This window comes from Schistocerca serialis, chromosome 5, assembly GCF_023864345.2.
Source record: "Schistocerca serialis cubense isolate TAMUIC-IGC-003099 chromosome 5, iqSchSeri2.2, whole genome shotgun sequence".
Lineage (NCBI taxonomy): Eukaryota > Metazoa > Arthropoda > Insecta > Orthoptera > Acrididae > Schistocerca > Schistocerca serialis.
Genome location: NC_064642.1, coordinates 67,646,660 through 67,670,181, shown reverse-complemented (window position 1 = coordinate 67,670,181; position 23,522 = coordinate 67,646,660).

Below are 23,522 nucleotides of genomic sequence, written 5' to 3'. Positions count from 1 at the left end.
CCATACAGTAACCCGCCAAGGTCGCTGATGTTCCACTTGTCGGAGCCATCGTTTATTTTCCGTTGCACAATAGTACATATTATGCCGGTTGACGTTACCGCTGTTGGTGAATGACGCTTCGTCGCTAAATAGAACGCGTGCAAAAAAACTGTCATCGTCCCGCAGTTTCTCTTGTGCCCAGTAGCAGAACTGTACACGACGTTCAAAGTCGTCGCCATGCAATTCCTGGTGCATAGAAATATGGTACGGGTGCAATCGATGTTGATGTAGCATTCTCAACACCGACGTTTTTGAGATTCCCGATTTTCGCGCAATTTTTCTGCTACTGATGAGCAGATTAGCCACGACAGCAGCTAAAACACCTACTTGGGCATCATCATTTGTTGCAGGTCGTAGTTGACGTTTCACGTGTGGCTGAACACTTCCTGTTTCCTTAAATAACGTAACTATTTGGCGAACGGTCCGGACACTTGGATGATGTCGTCCAGGATACCGAGCAGCATACATAGCACACGTCCGTTGGGCATTTTGATAACAATAGCCATACATCGACATGATATCGATCTTTTCCGCAATTGGTAAATGGCCCATTTTAACACGGGTAATGTATCACGAAGAAAATACCGTCCGCACTATCGGAATGTTACGTGATACCACGTACTTATACGTTTGTGAATGTTACAGCACCATCTATCACAAAGCGAAAAAAGTGGTCCAACTAAAACATTCATATTTCTTTACGTACTACAGGAATATGTAATAAAAATGGGGGTTCAAATTAAAAGAAAAAAACGCAGTTGATATCCGTTTGACCTATGGCAGCGCCATCTAGCGGGCCAACCATAGCTCTAACTGGCTTCCCCGATCAAGCTAGACGAGTTTCGTTCTTCGTAGTTTTTCGTGAGATATTTGGCCCGGTCACTATCAATGGACCACCCTGTAGTTAAGGCTAACCGGCCATTGACCTTCTTCTTCTGTGCTGGATGCACACGCATTGCCCGATCTCTTAAGGGACTCGGTAAGATTGTCTGGCTGGAGTAATGAGTGTAATGGACAAGGGCACTACGAGTGTAGTGGTGGACATTTAGTTGGGATGTGGGTCTCACGGAGAGCGTGATAGGGATAAATCCCTGTAGTCGCACCATTCTCTGTGCCCTCGTTGGCTCAGATGAATAGGACGTGTACCCTGTAAGCGGGAGATCCTGCGTTCGGGTCCCGGTCGTGGCACACCTTTTTTAATTTTCCCCGTTGATGTACGAGGGTTATTCCAAAAGTAGGGTCCGGTTATAAAAAAAAAATCAAAACTAAAATGATTTTTCAAAACAATTGTTTTATTTACATTCCTTACATCTTTATCTATTTTTCTACATAACTTCCATACTTATTTAAACATTTGTCACATCGTTCAACAAGCTTTTGAATGCCCATGTTATAGAAATCGGCCGCCTGTGACGATAACCAGTCCTTAACTGCTTCTTTCACTTCATCATCTGTGTCGAAGCGCTTGCCGCCGAGAAACTCCTTTAAGTAACGGAACAGGTGGAAATCACTTGGCGCCAGGTCCGGACTGTAAGGAGGATGGTCCATCTGTTCCCATCCAAATTTCTTGATCAGAGCTTGCGTTTCATTTGCAGTGTGGGGTCTGGCATTGTCATGCAACAACAAGATTCCAGACGACAAAAGACCACGTCGCTTATTCTGGATTGCACGTCGAAGTTTAGTCAGGGTAGCGCAGTAGGCGGCTTTATTAATCGTTGTTCCTCTCTCCATAAAGTCGACTAACAATACTCCACGTCTATCCCAGAACACAGTCGCCATAACCCTACGTGTTGAGATTGTCTGCTTTGCCTTGACCTTGACTGGCGATGACGTGTGACGCCATTGCATTGACTGACGTTTAGACTCTGGAGTGATGTGAGAAACCCATGTCTCATCCCCTGTGACAACATTGTCTAAAAGACTGTCACCTTCCTTATGATATCGCTCCAAAAAATCAAGAGCAAAAGCCATTCTTTTCATTCGTTGGGGCTCAGTAAGCAGCCTGGGAACCCAACGGGCACACAATTTGTGAAACTTCAAATGTTCAGACACAATTCTGTACAAAGTTGTTCTACTCACATTCGGAAAATGCATGTCTACGTCTGTAATAGTGAATCGGCGATCTTCACGAATTTTTTTGTCAACCGCATTGACCAAATCGTCTGAAATCACTGATGGTCGGCCACACCGTGGTTCATCGTGCACATTATCCCGTCCTTCATTAAAAGCTCGCACCCACTTGCGCACTTTACTGTCGCTCATTATGTTAGGACCGTACACTTCAGTAATCTGCCGATGGATTTCCGCCGATGAATTGTTTCTTGCAGACAAAAACCGTATCACTGCCCTTACTTCACAATCGGCGGGCTGATCAATTGTCTTAAACATTGTAAAGTGACACTGTGAACTACACTCAGCAACAGTAACAAAGCGAATGGCGGCGTTTGACGCGCAAGGCTTGCCGGCAGTCAGCGCGCATGCGTGTTTTGTCATTGGCGCCAAATTTCAATAGGGACGGCGAATCGGACCTTACTTTTGGAATAACCCTCGTATATAAACGCCTGTCAATAGCTTAGGGTCTTTATTCCATTATCATTTCATTCTAAGAGAGCTTCATGGTCACCGATGGTATCTGTTCTTTCGGACATGTCCGAAAGAACAGATACCATCTTCACATATGTCTACTGTTTTTCTTGGTGCTTGCGAAATCTTATCGTGGCCAGCTCACAAGGAGACCCGAAGTCGGATATCGAGTAACGGCTTTATACCGTAGCCGAAAGGCGCTTTTCCTTCTAAGGTAGTCCTATGTGTTTCAATTATCAAATGTTTCTTGGCTGCATTTCACGTCAATATTGCTTTCTACAAGTTGTCATTCAGTCCTATCTACATTTTCACAATGATGTTTTCATGTTTTATCTTCCTGTTGTAAGCTTTGATGTAGACAAAATGTTTTGTTGTATGCTACTAACAGGCAAACATTGCTTTCTATTATGTACCAATTACTGTTAATTTATAATCATTTCTGCCCATATTTCAATGTGAAGTAGCCTAATTGCATATACGGCTACTAGATGGCGCGCTTGTTGCAGTGCCATGTTCACCTGGCCGCATTTGTTAACGCTTTGCAACCTGCACCACGCAAGTAACGAGCAGCCCTTAGTGGCTCGCCATCACAGTCTTCCTTATCTTAAATAGCTTTGTGACTAATGCCCTTTTGGCATATTTATTATTTTATAAATGACATACAATTACTGTCAGTCTGTTACGATGATTCCGTGCTTATACCCTATCACACGTTTTTAGTCATTATTCTGTGACCATGTTATAGAATTTAGATCATTCTTTGTTTTAAATTCTGACGAAGACACTCCTAGCAGTGTTGAAACCAGGTTAATTTGTTAAAAATATAGTGACCGAGGGCTGTTTCTCTTTCAATTGTAACTATTCACGGTCTCTGAAAGTGCAGCCATGTACAAGAAATCGACGGTTTTATTTGGGCTTTGGGCGATGTAGAAAATTCGCACTACGAAGTAAAATAAGTGACATTTTTTCATGTAACTTCACAAACAGTTAATGTCACTACTGAATAATAATTAAAAACCATTCAACAGCCAAGATCGCATAAAATACTATTTATTTTAGGCAACCGGTTTCAACAGACTACGCTGTCATCTTCAGGTCCTAAAATCTTTTTGTTGTAAAATATGTACATTTCACGCAAAAACAACACATTACCCATTAGACATCTTGTGTGTGATGTCAGCTTAAATGGAACATGTCTTACAACAAAAAGATTTTAAGACCTGGAGGCGACACCATAGTCTGTTGAAACCGGCTACCGTATGCGATCTTGGCTGTTGAATGGTTTTTAACACTCAAGCAGGTAGCTCTTCAGCTGTCTCAAAATGCGAGAATTCCGTTAATGAGAATGTCCGATGCTCTCAGGGTCGCTAGAGGTGGTCACAGGTCATATAAAAACTTCACTCCCCCACTACCACCCACCACCTGCAATTCCCCACGCAGGCGTTCGTTAGCACTGCCACAATTGTCTGGGATCGTGACCTCTGCTCGCTAGTCCCCTCCAGTCTAATGACAGCGCCTATCCGCCTCTGTTTTCCTCTCCTTTGTTATTTTTGCTCTTAGTTTTTATCACTAAGCACCGTGGGAACGGTTCACATTCAGTGTAGTTAAGAAATGACGATTTATCCCAGTCTCCATTAGCTGCGTAACGATTTGCGTAGGCGCAATTTACTCGTTGAAACTGCATGCGAATATTTTACGGGTGACAGAGGGGAACTCAGTGTCCGTATCAAAACATGACACTCTGTGCTTGAGAGTCACAGGTCGCAACGAATTATGGCGACCTTCATAGAATTTCGCGACGGCAAGCGGGGTCCTGGCGAAGCCTGCGAATGCTAATGCTAGCAATTTGTCAAAGGCCGGCTCTTTCTCTATACAATACATATCAAACCAAACTCTCCGCCAGCCGTTCCACAGTGCTTTGTACCTGTATTACTGGACTTCTGTTCACTTCCACTTTCTTATTGACCGACGCAGAATACCTCCGAACGCACCTCACGGTCCCTTCCCTTATTATGACAATCAATATCATAGATACACAATAATGCCAGAATCATTCACGAACTGTGGCCAGTGATTATTTAAACTATATATGGTTCAAATGGCTCTGAGCACTATGGGACTTAATATCTGAGGTCATCAGTCCCCTAGAACTTAGAACTACTTAAACCTAAGTAACCTAAGGACATCACACACATCCATGCCCGAGGCAGGAATCTAACCTGTCAACGTAGCGGTCGCGCGGTTACAGACTGAAGCGCCTACAACCGTTCGGCCACACAGGCCGGCTAAACCATATAATACAACTTCAACAAAGAGGAACAATTAAATATTGCAGAGTTCGAATTGAGAACAACTGTCAACATGAGAAACATTGAACTACATGCTCTCGGTGTAGCGAAGCAGCTTAAAGCACTTAAGATATGTGAGGCTTCCGGTCCAGTTTGTATACCAGTTAGGTTTCTTTCACTCTGTGCTGCTGCAGAAGCTCCGCACTTAGCTATAATATACAACCTCTCGACCGACGAGGATCCGTACGTTAAGACTAGAAACATGCACAGGTCACTTTAACGCTCAAGAAAGAAAATACAATGAAGCGCCAAAGAAACTGGTATAGCCATGCGAATTCAAATACAGAGATACGTAAAGAGCCAGAATACGGCTTGATGGCGGCAGCGCTTATATAAACAACAAGTGTCTGGCGCAGTTGTTAGATCGGTTACTGATGCTACAATGGAAGGTTGTCAAGATTTAAGTGAGTCTGAACGTGGTGTTACAGTCGCGCATCTCCCAGGTAGCGATGAAGTGGCTGTTTTCCCGTACGACCATTTCACGAGTGTAACGTGAACATCAGGAATCCGGTAAAACATCATATCTCCGACACCGCTGTGGACGGAAAAAGATCCTGCAAGAATGGGGCCAATGACGACTGAAGAGAATCGTTCAACGTGACAAACTGCTGCAGATTTCAGTGCTGGGCCATCAACAAATGTCAGTGTGTGAACCATTCAATGAAACATCCTCGATATGGGTTTCCGGAACTGAAGGCCCACTCGTGCACCCTTGATGACTGCACGCCACAATATTTTACGCCTCGCCCGGGCTCATCTACACCGGTATTGGACTGATGATTACTGGAAACATGTTGCCTGGTCGGACGAGTCTCAGTTCGAATTGTATCGAGCGGATGGACGTGTACGGGTATGGAGACAACCTCATTAATCCATGGACCGTGTATGTCAGCAGGGGACTGCTCAATCTGGTGGGGGCTCTGTAATGGTGTGGGGCGTTTGGCAGTTGAAGTGGTGTGGGACCCCTCATATGTCTAGATACGACTCTGACAGGTGACACGTAAGTAAGCTTTGTGTCTGATCACCTGCACCCGTTCATGTCCATTGTGCATTCAGGCGGAGTTGGGCAATTTCAGCAGGACAATGCGACACCTCACACATCCAGAATTGTTACAGAGTACCTCCAGAACACTCTTCTGAGTTCAAACTCTTTCACTGGCCATCAAACGCCCCAGACATGAACATTATTGATCATATCTAGGATGCCTTTGAGTATATCTGGGATGCCTTGAAACGTGGTGTTCAGAAGAGATCTCCACCCCCTCGTACTCTTACGGATTTATGGACAGCCCTACAGGATTCATGGTGTCAGTTCCCTCCAGCTTTACTTCAGACGTTAGTCAAGTTAATGCCACGTCGTGTTGCGGCACTTCTGAGTGCTCGTGGGGGCCCTACACGATATTTGGCAAGTGTACCAGTTTCTTTGGCCCTTCAGTGTAGTAGCAATACGATGCGTTACAGACTAATATCACTAACATTTATCTATAGCAGCGTTTTGGAACATAAACGGTGTTTGAACGTTATGAATTACTTCGAGAAAGCTTATTATTGAAAAAAAGCCAACACAGATTCTGAAAATATCCTGATTTTGAAACACAACTAGCTCTTTGTTTGTAGGAAGTAATTAATGCTATCGACAGGGCTCTCAAATTGAGACCATTTTTAGATTTCTTCAAGGCTTTTTACTCAAGTCCCCACAAGCGACTTCTAATAAAGTAGTGCGTGTAGTACCATATTAGTTGTGCAGTTGGATTCGTGATTTCCTGTTAGAAAAGTTACGGCCGCACGAACTAAGTCATAGAGTAAAATGGAAGTGATATCTGGCGTCCCCTGCTGTTCCTGATCTATATAAACAATTTGGAAGACGCTCTCAGCAGATTGTTTGCAGTTTATGCTGTCATTTACCATCTCATAAAGTCATTATATCATCATAACCAATTGCAAAACGATTGACACAAGATATCTGTATGGAGTGAAAAGTGGAAATTGACTCTAAATAATTAAAAGTGCGAAGATATTCACAGGTATAGTAAAAGCAATCCGCTAAACTTTGGTTACACAATAAAACACGTGAATCTAAAGCCTCTAAATTTAACTAAATATGTAAGCATTGAAAATACTATGGTATCACCCCATGGGCATTGCAAAGTTGGCAACAGAACTGCAAGTTTCTGTTAGACACTGATAGCGGTAGCGCGGGACCTGGCGGATCCAATGGTGCGCGCCTGCTGAGCCACATCTCCAGTGGCTCAGTGCTACAAGCGCCCTCTGCTGGCGCGGCATAGGTCAGCTGGCGGCAATCATTCAACCTATTCGCATCTGGATCCTCTCTATTACGATATCGTCGTTTAGGCTTGGTTCAGCGAGCCTCATCCTAGTTGACATTGTATGAGCCGGAGTTGTATGAGCTCACATGAGCTGGTCTCTAATTTCTGCTGCCTTACTGTAATGAGTCATCCTACGCTTGGAGAAATACAAGTTAAGTAAATCTTCTATTTGATGTGTTAATACGTTTACTAATCTTTTCTGCTCCTGTCAAGCTTCCCTACGACGATAGTTGCAGCACATCACCTTAACGCACCCCGTACACAACGTCTACCAGTAATGATCACATAGGTAATGTTGGGGGAAAGCGAACAAAAGACTGCGAGTTGTAGGCAGAGCCCTTACAAGATGCAACAGGTCTACTTAAGAGACCGCCTACACTACGCTTTTCGCCCTCTTCTGGAGTACCTCCGTGCGGTGTGAGATCCACATCAGATAGGATTGAAGGAGGATATCGAACAAGATCAAAGAATAGGATAGCTCGTTTTTTATAATCACGGAATGGGAGAGAGAGTGCCATAGATATGATACGCGATTGGGGTGGGAACCACTAAAACAAAGATGATTTTTGTTGTCGTAGGACATTCTCGTAAAGTTTGAACGACCAACTTCCTCCACCAAATGCAAAAATGTTTTTCTGGCGCCCACCTACGTAGGGAGAAATGATAATCTTGTTAAAATAAGAGAAATCAGAGCCCGCATGGAAGGAGGTAAGTGTTCGTTTTCCCCTCACACTGTTCAAAAGTGGAATGTAAGACAGATACGTTTAACCCTCTGCCAGGCACTTACACCTGAATTTCAGAGTAGCCATTTTGGTACACACATAGGTTTCTAAGATTCTGCCTTGATAAATTTTCTGAATGCTATGACAATAATTCCAAATTATGTGTAATTTCGTCTAACATTCATTGTTCTGCAGAAAAATTCGTTAATGTTGTTGAAACACTGATGAAGTATGTATGGGTGAGGAAATAAAACCAAGAAACTGTGTTTTACTAAAGGCAGAGCCTTTGAAAGATACGTTGCTTGACAGGAAACATGAAGTGCCGGGAAGTGGAGGAAAGAATGAAATGAAGCTTCACGGTTTGAAAAGCTATGTGAAGTTACTTCTATGAAAGTAATATGAAATGACTATGAACATATGTTAAGGAAAAGGGTACTCGTCTATGTTTCGTTATACAAAAGGTTATGTTTTGATAGGTGAAAGAAGTTGAACTAACAGGATTCAAACCACGTTTATGGTGTTCTACAGTAAACTTTGATTACCTAAAGTAAACAAACCAGTTCTACAAATACAATACTAACGTAACAGCATTTAAACAGAACACAGATTTGAAAATTATATGTGCAGATTAATTACAGTGAAATAAATATACAGATATAAACACTTACAAAGCTGCTCAACCAAATAACATGTGACACAGATGTCACATTAAGCATAAGAATGCAAAGAATTCACATGATGGGGCTATGGTTGGTACAGACGAGTGCGTGAAAATGTATGGAGTTAGACTGACTTTGAAAGGTAGCCCTAGTGGCACTATATAAATGAATGAGAATGTTGGCATAATTTTAGTGTTCAAACAACAGTTCCTTTTTCTAAAAAGATAGACATAAATTATGATAAACAAGTTATTGATTGAATACCATAAACAACAAACAGATGGTTGCCCACCCGGTTAGCCAAGTGGTCTAACACATGGCTTTCCGGAGTGGGAAGGAATACCTGGTCTCCGGCACGAATCCGCCTGGCGGACTTTTGTCGAGGTCTAGTGACCCGGCCAGTCTGTGGATGGTTTTTAGGCGGTTTTCTGCCCGGTTTACGACTTCACTGTGTAGACACAGTCCTTTAGACCGTCACCCCAGCCTAGGCTTCCACTGGCACCATGGCAGGTATTGCGGCATTGTTCTGCTGGAGACCTGCCACAATGAGGGTGTGCCCTGTCTGCCCTGTATGGCTGTGGACCTGTCGAGCAAGATTTACTGAGGGATAGGCTCTCTGCCAATTGTTTTCAACTCTCAACATGCCGTTTCTACGAGCTAAGAACCTTTAAAATACCTCATGCTTTTAGCGCCCTACCAGGATCCATCAACGTCTGCTCAGACCATTAACTTTATAGAGCCATGCTCAAGGTGCCTGAGGTTGTAACGAAATCTTTAATAGTACTCCATATACGAAAAACAGGTGAGAAAGTAACTTATCCTCTCCCAACTTCCCTCAGCCAATACATGCTATGGTGAAGAGCATAGTGACTGAGTTATAGACAGTGATTTTAGTTGAATTACCAGTGCTATGCATACTAAATTTTATTCTCTGCTGGTTACGTTAGACGTGAATTTTCTGTGATATTTCCCGGGTAGAACTTGACGGTCAAATCAATTACTGGTGCCATAAGAGAAGTGTGGTCTATTGGTTAAAATAATAAGCTGTAGACTGTGGTAAAAGCATCGTAGTGTTACAGTCCTTCGTGGTACTATGAGGTACAATGTTACTGATAATCAAATAAAGAGCGTGAGTGAATTTTTATTTTATCAAGCCCAGATGATCAGTCAGAGTGAATAAAGGCTACGGTGAAAAATAAAATAAGATTAAATTTTAAACAAACTCTTTTCCTCGAATCATATAAACAGGATGAGTCACTAACTATTGCCACCAAAAATAATTCCGAATGTATGATAGGAGCTCAAAAGTTTGTGAGACGAAAGTTGCATGGGACAACAGGGGCCATAATATGACGTTGGTTTTCTGTTGTTAATTGGGGTCGCTTCAGAGATATGAAGGTCAACTTTGTTTTTTTAAATTGGATGCTATAGTCCGGTACTTATTTTCTGATAGTGGCTATCGAAACGAATCCAGTGATGTGTGACAGTAAGGTCTTTGGAGGGCAACAGAGGTCAAAAGGTAGCTGACTGCTGGCGTTTTACAGGTGTAGCCCTCGGCGGTGAATTCGCGACCTGTGATTTTCTGCAAAAATTTCCTGTATTGCGGTTCGCCTACCCCTACTCTGATGTCATCAGGTTGTTTTGCTCTATCCCCTACGTACCAGACGTAGTGCGGCTCAGACAGCGGCGGTTTCAGGTCACGCACTGCTACGGCGTTAACGCGGGACTGACTTCCAGCGTAACTGTGACCTGGGGAGAGATTGTGGTTCGGCAGCGGATACTGGCAGCGTAAATGCTTTATGGCGCCCAGCCATGGCGAATGGGCCGCTGCGACCATAACGGGAGCACTACGAGACGGTATTGGATTCTGTGCGACAGGGAGGGCCGTACCGCAGCCCCCAGTGTTTTACGGAGAGCCGCACTTTATTCCGGTGGTCTCTTGTCAAGACGTTATAAATAAAAGTTATTATCAATTCAGCCCAAACATCCACGGCAGCAGAGCATTTCTACTATAGTCTGCTACCAAGGTGACCGTATACACGGTACAATCGACTTAACACTTCCTCGACAGGGCAGCACGAGAACAGAAACATACTGAGAAATAACCAATAATATTTATTAACAGTGATACATTGATCATAAGAAACTTCACTTAACTTTGCTAACAGTTTAACTCATGACACTTCATGTCCTAAATCTAGTACGAGACGTGTTCTTAAAGCACGTACCGTTTTGAAATTCTGCCACTGCAGCGCGGCGGTCGGCATTTGGCACACGTGCGCTGTGTATCGCACTTTTTTTGCCAAACCACAGCTGAGCCATTGCTGAGTCATTCGGCGAATTTATATTTTTTAAGAGTATTTGAAGTGCCTCATCCGACTGAGAATCCCCCTGACTGTGAAATACGCACTGTGGTTCGTTTTCTCAATGCCAGAGGCGTGAAAGCGGCTGAAATTCATAGTCAGTTCAGTGACGTGTACGGAGAAATCATTATAAGCGATGAGATGGTGCGGAATTGGGTGAGAGCTTTCAAAGATACCCGTACAAATGCGGATGATGTGGAACGAAATGGGCGACCCTCAGTCATTACTGACGATTTGGTGCAGAAAGTTGATGGAAAAACTGAGAGAGAACGGACGTTTTACGGTTTCGACTTTATGGGATGAGTTTTTTCAAGGGTCAAGAAGTGTACTTTATGTAGTTGACACAGAACATTTAAATTATCGACAGTTACGTTCACGTTCGGTACTGAAAATGCTGACTGAGGTGCACAAAACTAAACGATTAGCCAGGTCTCCGACTTTCCTAGAGTGGTACAGTGAATAAGGTGACGAATTTTTGAGCCAAATTGACGGGAAAAATGGATGTCTGAAATTACACCCGAATCAACGCAATAAACCATGAAATGGCGGCATTCGACATCACCCAGGAAAGTGAAGTTCAACCTAACGATTTCTGCCCGCAAAATCATGTGTAGTCTTTTATGGGACAGGAAAGGGGAGCAGCTTAAGGATTTTTTGCCTCGTGGTGACAACAAATTCTCTGACTTATTGCGAGATCTTAAAAATCTGTGCCATGCAATCCAAATGCTGAGAAGGGGTATCATTTTAGTTCATGCATGCTGAGGAGGGGTATCATTTTAGTTCATGACAGTGCCCGCCCATGCCAATCGAACTCAAGAGCTGGTGGGTTCATTTAGCTGGAAATAATTTTATCACTCTCTGTACAGCTCTGATCTAGCACCCAGTGACAATCACGCTACCATGTGTTGCTGCGTTTCAAGAAGCATCTTGAAAATGAATGTGTCAAAACGACCACGTTACAATGGTTTTCTAATCAGGTGGTAGATTTATACAAGGACGATATTTAAAGCTGGTTGTACAATATTTTTGGGAATGATATAGAGAAGTAGATTAAAGTAAAGGATTTCATGCTAAAATAAAACTGCCGAGGAAAGTGTTCTTGTTTTATTTTTATTTCAAAATGTTACTATCTAAAAAACAAGCCTTATGCAATGAAATCTAAGTAACTGTACTATATCTTAGCAGTGTATGATATTGTCACTATGACTAAAAGTATTATGTATGGAGACATAGTTAAATGCGACTATTCTTCTTTGGAACTGTAATCTTCTGAACGAAACTCACGGAAGTAAAAAAAAAAAAAAAAATTTTTTTTTTCAAAGCAATTAAAATTCAGGCTACAGGCATTGAAATTCCAAATCTGGTTAATAACCAATATTACACTAAATGACTACAACTACAACCAAGTGGTCTCTTTCGCCTATAATGGGGACAGTAATAATGACAAGACATTTCCACTCATTCAGATCTAAAAAGGTTAAATTTTAATCCCACCAAGCAATCAAATTTTGAGTGTAAGTATCTGACGCCCAAAATGTCGATAATTGTAATAATAAGGAAACCTCACTCGAAACAGTGAAATCTTAGATAGTTTAAATTCCATCTTTGAGGCAGTTAAATTTGTTGTAAACTTTTTTACCCAAAGTGACCATAATAATAAGGTGAGAAAATTTTAATAAAGCAATCAATCTTGAATAGTTAACATTTTATACCCAAGAATATTTTGATAGTAGGTATGCTTTGCCTAAATTAGCGATAATAACAAAAACATGAAAACGTCTACTAAAAAAGTCAGATCTTAAAGGATTCAATTTTAATCCGAAAGGAAATTAAATTCCAATTGTAAGTATCTTTCGCTCAAAATGATGAGAATGGTATTAATGGGAAAACTTTACTCAAAACAATGAAATGTTAAATAGCTAAATTTTGCTGTAAGTTTCACCCACAATTGTGATAATTACAATTATAAGAATTTTTTCCAACAAATAATTTTAAATAGTCAAGTTCACATCTCCAAAACAGTTAACTCTTAACTGTACACATTGAATTATCGAAGTAATATAATAAATGGATGTAATAAAGCTAATGGTCATACCCAAAGGTGGACTAAACTCTTCAATACCAAGATGAGACACCATCACAACCCCATCCTAGGCAGGCTATTGGTGGTGGGAAAATCCAAAGAGGGGCCACATGTATAATACATTACGGTTTCCCAAAAGTGCCCAGTAATGGCCAAGACACAGCAACAAAATACACATGGATATAAATATACATATACCACATCAACTGTATCAAGGCAATGGGCAGAAGCGAACAATGTCAAGAATCGATCGGACAAAAGAATCTCTGAGTACAGCTGTGCCACAAGCAAACACACAAACAATTTGGACGATCCTTATGACCAAGACACAGGAGTATACACTACATGACGTAAGTGCTTGAGCTCATCCTACAGACTGATCCATGTTAGCCAAAGTTAGAGAAGTACATTGAAAACCTTTACAGCGTCCACAAAGCTAACGATTGTGTCCAATCCAGTACAGGCTAAAATAAGAGAACTGGCCATAAATATAAGTCAGTCAACCCAAAATACTAGTATTCTCTCTCTGATCGCTGGCAGCACTATCAGCGGTCGAATAATGTGCGCTAATGGATGTGACAGCGGAAGCAGTAAGAGTCCCGAGTGCCATCTGGAGGTGGCTGCTCAGGTGTGAGAAGGCACCTGGAGAGTGATGTGGTGTTTGTTGGCGGCCTCTCGTGGTATCGTTGTGCTTCTCTTGAGCCACGTACACAACATTCCTACAGCTCAGTATATGACTCAGTTGGCTGCCAAGTTGCGCAGTGAAATTCTGCCAAACTGCTGAATGTCACAGTAATTACTACAGGTGATTTTATTTAGTCACCGATTTTTTTGGATGGACCTCTTGTACTGCAAATAATGTCAGTTACTTGTTAGTGTGCTCACTGCCGTAACCATTACACAAAGTAACAAACACTTCTCCTGCTGCAGGCAAAAGTGATCTTAAGGCGGAAGAAATACACACTGAAGCAGTGAGGGCATACTGGGAAAATTCGAATCAACATCAAAGGATTAACGTTTGGAATCGGAACGTGGCCTGCACCTAAATCTACGTTATCCTTTAATACCAGAGTAACAAACAAATAAAAGAAGTAACAGGCAGAAAGCAAACGCTCAATTGTAAGAAGGACGTGGTTTCACTTTGTAATGTACGAGGGCGGTTCAGAAAGTAACCTCCGATTGGTCACAGTGCGGGTTGTCGGGGGAGTAGCGACGCCATCTGTGCGTTCACGCACTCAACAGGTCAGTCGGCATCAAGCCGTGGTCGAGTGAACGTCGTACATGCGCTAGTTTAGTTTTTGTGGCAGTTTGAAATGTGTGCTGCAATGGAAAACCCCGCCAAATGTGAAGTGCGTGCTGTCATAAGGTTTTTTACAGCCAAAGGATATTCTGCAGCAGCTATTCATCGTGAGCTTTGTGCCGTGTACGGACCAAGAGTTATGAGTGAAGGAGCTGTCCGTGAATGGGTACATTTATTTAAAAGTGGACGAGAAAACGTTCATGATGAAGAGACGAGTGGTAGACCATCATTGGTGACTGACGAACTCGTTCAGCCAGTTGATGCAAAAGTTCGTGAAAATCGACGTTTCTCAATGTCAGAGTTGTCTACTGGTTTTCCACAGATTTCTAAGACTCTCTTGTACGAGATAGTGACAGCAAGATTGGGTTACCGTAAGTTCTGTGCACGATGGGTGCCCAAAATTCTTACCGACCACCGCAAAACTCAAAGAATGGCCTCTGCATTAGACTTTCTGTCACGTTATGAGGACGAAGGAGAACCATTGTTAAACAGAATCGTGACCGGTGACGAAACCTGGATTAAGTACGTGAACCCTGAGACAAAAGAACAATCAAAGATGTGGGCACATTCAAATTCGCCTACCAAACCAAGAAAAGCCTCGCAAGATTTTTCTGCCAGAAAACTGATGGCAACGGTGTTTTGGGACGCCAAAGGGGTGTTGTTGGTTGAATTCATGGAACGTGGTACGACCATTAATCAAGACGTGTACTGTGAAACAATAAAAAAGTTACGACGGGCTATACAGAACAAACGCCGTGGTATGCTGATTTCCGGTATCGTTTTTTTGCACGATAACGCCCGTCCTCACTCTGCTCGCAGAACAACGGCCCTTCTTGAGTCCTTCAAGTGGGACGTTATCAACCATCCACCTTACAGCCCAGACCTGGCACCAAGTGATTATCACCTCTTCATGCATTTGAAGAAATGGCTCGGGTCACAGCGGTTTGATGACGACGAAGAGCTCAAAGATGCGGTCACAGGCTGGCTCCAGGCACAAGCGGGTGATTTTTATGCAGAAGGAATTTCAAAGCTTGTGAAGAGATACGATAAGTGCCTCAATCGCTATGGAGACTATGTAGAAAAATAGTGCAAAGATGTAGTTGTAAGATGTATATATTAAAATATTTTTATTTAACTTAGTGTATTTTTTAAAATCAACCGGAGGTTACTTTCTGAACAGCCCTCGTAATTTAAAATATTTCACTGAATTAACCTTTATTATCATATTAAGCAAATATTATAAGAAGAAATTGGCAAAAAGTACACAATTAATTGTTTTAAGCAGGTGGTTTCACTTTGAAACCACTACGACAAACAATTTTAAATCACCCACCACTTGATATGACATATTTGAAAGCAAAGTCGCAACTTTTCCTCTACACGATTCCATATCATGCAACTTCCATGAACTTATAATGCGCCAAACAAGTTACAGGCCTAAATAACAAGCAAAAATGGGAATAAGATTTAATAAATTTCGTATCAAAACCGTATACTACCCCGTTGGTTTCATTTCGAGACACTAACGAAAGCAGTAACACAAACTGAAATTTACGTTACAGTAACCTTAGATAAGCTTACTTTCAATGATTTCTTTAGTAAGGCCACTTAAAAAAAAGCCACATGTCACAATCTGCTACAGTCAAGTTGCAAAATTTTGGCGCCGATTGTTCCTCTGAATGCTATAAGTGACTGCTTCAATGGACTACATTCGTACAAGTACCTTAGTGTACCACTCGTTGTTTGTGTTTCGCAACAACATCGGCGTTTTCATGCTAAAGGCACTGGTACTTCAGTAATAATAGTAACAATAGTAATAATAATAATAAATTGGCGGTTTCAGGCAGAAGCCACTGGTATTCAAAGGGTTAACCAGATCCTTTCCGGAATCTAAACTATTGCAATGAAGCGTGAGCAGGTATATAGGGCTGAGATGCTGGTTTTAGTACACCACCTACTACAACTATACCGTCAGGGATAATATACTTTTAGTTAAAACTGCAGCCATCTTTTGACGGCCTGAAGCCGTAATTTGAATTTAAAAAAACTTTAATTAGCGTATCTCGCTCTCCCTTTGTTCAGATCGTTTTGTTAGCACAGTTTCCCTGCTGAGAGTTGGTTTAGGCTCAGTGCTAGCTCGTGTGAGCGATATGTATCTTGAGCTGTGAAAATATTTGAGATCAATAGGATCGACAAAATTTACTTTCTGAAAAATTCCCCAGGCATGTTATTAAGACATAATATGAGGAAAACTTAACTAAGATCGAGTTTCAATTTTTATAAAGTGCAATATAAGACTAGTTTTGTCAAAAATCAGTTTAATTATTCATGAAAGATTCATTTTGAAACTGTACTAAGAAAAGCTAAACCTTAAATTGCTTCGTGGTGTAGCGCAGAGATAGTCCAGTGATCAATAATCTGACGGTATTAACCGTCAGCTAAGCATCTCTGGTCGCTGTAGAAAGCAAACATGGAAATCACTTTCGCTACGAAACTGTAGTTTTGAAATGTAACCAAAGTACATTATAGCTTGCTAGGCCCGAGACTATAAAACCAGGTAATGAAAGATATTTTTTATCTGTGATTAATTTCTATCAGAGAAGTAAATCGGCGACGTTTAGTTCACGATAAAAGTACACTGTATTTAACTTGGATGCTGGGTAGTGTTGTCTTCTTCCACGTTCCTGAGACACAGCGATGTGTGCTTCATAAGAAAATGTACTGCTGGAACTTAACAAGGAAGAAGCCACTAAGCACATCCAACTTTTAATACGATCATCAGTAAAAGAAATAGCCAGGAGAACACGAGATGAAATACATCATCAAATAATTTTGACGACCATAAACAAATGCATGATGCTTTATAGTACGGTCTTTTTCGGAGTATACCATGAACCACTACTGGTCTCTGGAAGGCGTTAACACAGAAGAAGTAACTGACAGACTTCGTCACACAATGGACCACATTCCCCAGTACGCTGATCTCTCGTCACTGTTCGTCGACCTTAAGGTGCAGCACGTGGCAATATAAAGAAGACAGTTCGTCCATCCTGAACCGTGACGAAATGTCACGGTTCGATCTCTGCGTTTCCCCCTTGTCTGTAGCGCGTTCCTTTTGAAATTCGCCCTTCGCGGTCTGCTGTTTTGTTACCCTAGCCAGAGGGCGCTGTGGCACTGCTGTGGCCGGCTGCCTGCCGTGTTTGCGGGAGAGCGTCGGTCGGGAGAAGGAACTCTGATTGCAGACGTCTGGGAGCGTACAGGAGGTCACGACGTTTTGTTGAAGGTGGATCCAAGGGTAAGAGGCCTGGTTCTCCATTGAAACTCCTATCTTACGGATGTCATCAGACTTAAAGTAAGACGTTTTGCCCATTATTTGCGTCATTTGCAACCAACTGGGTATTCCGGGGTCTGCAGTAATTCGGCGAAGATTATTTGTTTCGTCGGTGTAAATGACCGAACAAGGAGCAGTTTATTTAATGTTCACCTTATGCTCGCCTTCTGCGTGTGCTGTTTGCAAGTGTAAACTTGACAATCACCTGTGTCTGTTGATTTTAAGCGCATCGTCAAATACTGAACCCAAGTAGCGACTTTCATTTAATTAGATGGATTCTTTCTTTCCTCGCCACGATGCATGTTAAACGGCAAAGTAGAATTGTAGACCTTAGCTTGCTACCTCATCTGCGTAGCATCAATAACAGAGTCTAACCTGTTAACTAATTAAGACTTGTGGTAAACAAAGGTATTTTAAGTATGTAGTTTTAAAATATTATCTGAAATGTGTGAATGATATATGTTGCGCTAGTTCATTCCGGGGTATAAACGGAAGTGTTGGCAAGTCTGCCGTGTAAGGGAATCCTGCTAGTTTAGTTTTGGAAACTTTAATTGAGAGGAAACTAGTGTGCGCTAGTCCTGCCTTGAGTTAAGGCTGTATTCGGGCTCTGCCATTTGTACTGCAAGCTGCAATACAATCCTGTTGTTTCATGGTTGTTTTGTTCTCAAATTAGGCGTTTGCGCTAAACAGGCTGGGCGTTTCGCCTCTCAGCATTATACTTGGGTTTCAGCTGAGTGTTCAGTCTATTGACTGTCCATCGTACGCCACATCGGTAATGGTCAACCTGTAATCAGGTGCCTGCCGGAGTGGCCGAGCTGTTCTAGGCGCTACAGTCTAGAACCGCGCGACCGCTACGGTCGCAGGTTCGAATCCTGCCTCGGGCATGGATGTGTGTGATGTCCTTAGGTTAGTTAGGTTTAAGTAGTTCTAAGTTCTAGGGGACTGATGACCTCAGAAGTTAAGTCCCATAGTGCTCAGAGCCATTTGAATATTTTTTTGTCATCAGGTAATTTCAAGGCTGTAATTAGTTGTAAATTAGTACTGGTTCCATTACCTTCTAACCAGGGTCCTTGCTCGACGCCTGTCTTTAAATACGCCGGTTACCTGGTTAGCGTATGTGTTGGCTAGCTTAAATTAGTCACTGCTCAATAGCCCAACACAGTTTGTCGGCCGTCAGAAGCCGTGTATGTGTTATTTATTCCTTTATTCTAGTTAATCTATTCTTAATGTTGTAGCCATTAAGTTGCCATTTTTGAGGTGTTCAGACAGTGTGGCTTCTTTGAGTACAGATTTGTCAATTTCCAATATATCATTTTTCACCAGTTTTTAATCGTGCTTATGTGGTGGAATCTAAATGTTTTTTTTTATTGCTATTGAGGTCAACTTAATATCATATTGTAAAGAAAGGAGCTTATTCGAGGTTAACTGTCGCCGTAAGGCGTTGTGAATGGTGCACTTTCCTGTTATTCACCTTATTGTTCTAGTCAATGAGTAAACTTGCTAATTATTTTCCCTTTAAATGGAGTGTGCCTGCCTTGATGTTATAAGTGACTGTTTCATAACTAGTTCGTTAACGCGCCTACGCGCATATTTATATTTATGGGAGAACTTAAATTGTGTTCGCCTGCAAAGTGCAGAAAACTGATTCAGGTGTTTATTATTGTTCTAGTGCAATTATCTTCCAAGTGTAACACGCAGCATTTTCTTGGTCTGTTATCAAGTGTTACAATAAACGCAAATTGCAGTGAAGTGATGTGTTATTTCAGTTGTTCCCGTGATTTCCTATCTGCACATATAATATTTGATATAAGACTGATTAAGCCTCGTTGAATTATTGGAGGAGAGGTGCTTGTGTCTCACATCTGATATTGGTATCAGGATCCACCCTACCTCAGAAACTATGGAAGAGACAGTATTATCTGTGGTGACCCGTAAAGTGACGTGTTTCAGTTGGTGACGTGGATTGTTCGTTAAACACATGTAACGCTACCCGCTTCTACTAAACAGAGCGAAATTGCAGGGAATATTTGCCGGACAGGTCTCGTACGTGACATTGTAAGCAGGCGTGTGTGTAGCGAAATGTAACAAATACATGCAATTTAAAACTAAAAGTGCAGCTAGTGTCACTCTGAAATTACCTTTCACTGCGCACAAAGAGCGCTCTCGTGACACTGGAAGCCGACGCCCCCGCGCCCCTTGCCTTTGTACCTGTCAGACAGCGGCAGAGATCCGCGGAGCCCAATGCAATGCCAGCTATAGCTGCGCCATCCCCTGTGTTCTGCTGCGGTCTTGAAGCCTCTGCTCTAATTAAATCGCGTGCGAGTTTTATCAGCGATGCCGCCTTCCATTGTTCTGTTTCTGACAAAGGACAGTCGCACCACCACAGTCTCACCGGACGGTTCGTCGTCAGCCACCGCCGAGACGCTAATTACGTCGGCGAACTCCGGTTCGCAGTTTTTGTGCCGCTCTCAGAAAGTAGAGTGGAGCTATACGACAAGTAGTGAAACGAATAACAAATTACAGCTCACAGAGAAAACAGAGTGCTAATTGTAGGAACACAGAGACTGGCTACTAACAGCGCAATCTCTCCTTTTGACATGTGTAACGGCTACATTCAACAGGTCATCTCTATGTGTCAAACTTCTCCAGCCGTCTCTCATTTATCTGAAAGTTCGTAAGATTTCAGTGTGCTACTACTTAAACAACACTTAATCAGCAGGTTTTGTAATTTGTTCTAATTCTGATATATTAAGTCCAGAATATGTTCCATTCTTCCAAATACACATTGATTAGTGGCTGTCGGTTGTTCTTTTGCTTCGTAGAGACTGCTCTATCATGCAAGTGACGAGATTTTCATCTCAAAGCCGATGTTACGTGAGCTTTAAACTGCTACCACCCTACACATCCATTCGATATTATTCGAATTGAAATATATCAGCTATTGCTTTTAGTCGTAAACATTATTTGTCGGGTACTAAAAAAAAATACGACCCGAACCTATGTAATCATCATATGCTTTATGTGGTGTCACCGCCAGACACCACACTTGCTAGGTGGTACCTTTAAATAGGCCGCGGTCCATTAGTACATGTCGGACCCGCGTGTCGCCACTTTCAGTGATAGCAGACCGAGCGCCACCACACGGCAGGTCTAGAAAGACGTACTAGCACTCGCCCCAGTTGTACGGACGACGTAGCTAGCGATGCACACTGACGAAGCCTCGCTAATTTGCAGAGCAGATAGTTAGAATAGCCTTCAGCTAAGCCAATGGCTACGACCTAGCAAGGCGCCATTAGCCTTACATAGCTTGTATCTAAATAGTCTCACTTGTCTCATCAAGAGCGATGTACCACAAGGATGGATTAAAGTTATGTATTCCAGAAGCTACGTACTTTTCTTTGTAGCATTCATTACGTATCCTGTTACAGACCTATCTCTTGCCTGCGTGAGTTATAGCGCGTGCCTTTCGGCTTCCTCGCATTGTGTCTAGGCTGTCTTGCCTAGACACAACACTTTATACTACTACCCAGCTCTATATGTTTGCTCCTGCTTCATTGCAATAGTTTAGATTTCGGGAATAGGAGCTGGTTAACCCTTTGAGCACTAGTGGTTTCTGGCTAAAAACACCACCTTATTATCATTATTATTGTCATTATTACATTTGAATTTGTATTACTGCCTTAGTAGGTGAATATGGAATGGGGGTAAGAAATGAAGGAGGAAGCTACCTGGTAGAATTTTACACAGTGCAAACTTAATCATAACCAACACTTGGTTCAAGCATCACGAAAGAAGGTTGTATACATGGAAGAGGCCTGGAGATGCTGGAACGTTTCAGACAGATTATATAATGGCAAGACAGAGATTTAGGAATCAGATTTTAAATTGTAAGGCAGTTCCAAGGGCAGATGTCGACTCTGACCACAATCTATTGGTTATGAACTGTAGATTAAAACTGAAGAAACTGCAAAAAGATGGGAATTTGAGGAGATGGGACCTGGATAAACTGACAGAACCAGAGGTTGTAGACAGTTTCAGGGAGAGCATAAGGAAACGATTGACAGGAAAAGGTGAAAGAAATACGGTAGAAGAATGGGTACCTTTGAGAGATGAAATAGTGAAGGTAGCAGAGGACCAAGTAGGTAAAAAGACGAGGGCTAGCAGAAATACTTGGGTAACAGAAGAAATATTGAATTTAATTGATGAAAGGAGAAAATATAAAAATGCAGTAAATGAAGCAGGCGAAAAGGAATACAAACGTCTCAAAAATGAAATCGATAGGAAGTGCAAGATGGCTAAGCAGGGATGGCTAGAGGACAAATGTAAGGATGTAGAGGCACATCTCACTAGGGGTAAGATAGATACTGCCTACAGGAAAATTAAAGAGACCTTTGGAGAGAAGAGAACCACTTGTACGAATATCAAGAGCTCAGATGGCAACCCAGTTCTAACCAAAGAAGGGAAAGCAGAAAGGTGGAAGGAGTATATAGAGGGTCTATACAAGGGCGATGTACTTGAGGACAATACTATGGTAATGGAAGAGAATGTAGATGAAGATGTAATGGGAGATACGATACTGCGTGAAGAGTTTGACAGAGCACTGAAAGACCTGAGCCGAAACAAGGCCCTGGGAGTGGACAACATTACATTAGAACTACTGACGGCCTTGGGAGAGCCAGTCCTGACAAAACTCTAACATCTGGTGATCAAGATGTATGAGACAGGCGAAATACCTTCAGACTTCAAGAAGAATACAATAATTCCTGTCCCAAAAAAGCAGGTGTTGACAGATGTGAAAATTACCGAACTATCGGTTTAATAAGTTACGGCTGCAAAATACTAACGCGAATTCATTATAGACGAATGGAAAAACTGGTAGAAGGCGACATCGGGGAAGATCAGTTTGGATTCCGTAGAAATATGGGAACACGTGAGTCAATACTGACCCTAAGACTTGTCTTAACAGACAGATTAAGGAATGGCATACCTTCGTTTCTAGTATTTGTAGACTTAGAGAAAGCTTTTGATAATGTTGACTGGAATACTCTCTTTCAAAGTTGGCAGGGGTAAAATACGGGGAACGAAAGGCTATTTACAATTTGTGCGGAACCCAGATGGCAGTTATAAGAGTCGAGGGACATCGAAGGGAAGCAGTGGTTGGGAAGGGAGTGGGACAGGATAGTAGCCTATCCCCGATGTTATTCAAACTGTATTTTGAGCAAGGAGTAAAGGAAACAAAAGAAAAACTCTGGGTAGATATTAAATCCATAGAGAATAAATAAATACTTTGACGTTCGCTGATGACATTGTAATTCTGTCAGAGACAGCAAAGGACTTGGAAGAGCAGTTGAACGGAGTGAACAGTCTCTTGAAAGGATGGTATAAGATGAACATCAGCAAAAAGGAGAACGAGGATAATGGAATGTAGTCGAAATAAATCGCGTGATGCTGAGGGTATTAGATTAGGAAATGAGACACTTAAAGTAGTAAATGGGTTTTGCTATTTGGCTCTGAGCACTATGCGACTTAACTTCCGAGGTCATCAGTCACCTAGAACTTAGAACTAATTAAACCTAACTAACCTAAGGACATCACACACATCCATGCCCGAGGCAGGATTCGAACCTGTGACCATAGTGGTCGTTCGGGTCCAGACTGCAGCGTCTAGAACCGTACGGCCACTCCGGCCGCCCTTGCTATTTGGGGAGCAAAATAACTGATGATGGTCAAAGTAGAGTGGATATAAAATGTAGATTGGCAATGGCAA